Source organism: Miniopterus schreibersii, assembly GCF_964146895.1.
Source record: "Miniopterus schreibersii genome assembly, chromosome: 15".
NCBI lineage: Eukaryota > Metazoa > Chordata > Mammalia > Chiroptera > Miniopteridae > Miniopterus > Miniopterus schreibersii.
Window position 1 is genome coordinate 47,719,686 of NC_138115.1, and position 1,051 is coordinate 47,720,736.

Sequence of the window (1,051 nt, forward strand, 5' to 3'; positions counted from 1 at the left end):
AAACTGCTGTATATGTTCTTGAGTTGTCAGTATGGCCCAGTCTGTTTACACCAGTTATTATAGGACCATGGATCCAGTGAGTGTTCAGAACGCTTGGCACTGAGGGAAGGCTGCCCTGCGTGGTGTGACCTCCACATGTGGCCTCCTCTGTCCACAGATCCCTAGCACCCAGGCTGTCCCACTAGAAGGGGCAAGGAAAGGACAACAGGAGGCTGGACCATGTTTCTGCTGAAAGCAAGGAAGCAGTCAGAGTGAGGTCATGTCAAAGGATCCGGGAGCCAACTTGAAGAGACTCCCATATACCAAAGATGGAACAGTTTGAGCACCAAAAAAGAACAGTGGACTGAAACATGAAATCTGTAAAAATTCATGAGGTCATAATGATAGTTAAAAAAAACAAAAAACATTGGTCACCTTTGGAGGCTACTAGGTCACCAATCCATTATTTTAAAATTTTCTAACTGGAAAATTGAAACATTTATGCTGACTTCTTTGTGTGTCAGGTTAACCTGATAAGGGAAAATTCTTCACTCAGGAGTCAGCTAAATGCCAGAGAAATGATGGTTAAAAAATCACTGTTTTGTTCTTCTAGTGAAATAATGGGTCTAGGCTGCTAAAAGTGTTAGGTGAAAAGTTGATGGGAAATGCTTCATTGGATGGCTCAAGTTGGTAACCTCTGAACCCAGTGATCAGGGCCAGTGTTACTGAAAAAGGAAGTCTCCTGCCTCAGATGTTACGATAGCAAGACCCCAGCAACAGCCACGATAAATCAGTGCCCCAAACAAACAAAAATGGAACCCTAGTCTGATCAAGCCTCTATATCTACCAGTTTGTAAAAACATGTTCCTCTATTGAGAAACATGTTAATATGCTAAATCCAGAATGTGGGAAATTCCATAGGACAAATAATTCAGTCTCTTCAAATTGAAGGTGGACGATGAAGATGGTGATGGTGGGACTTAAAGACTGAACAAATTCAAAGGACTTGTTTGGATCCTGATTGGAAACCAACTTAGGCATTTTTTGAGGCAATTAGAGAAAAATTTAAGAT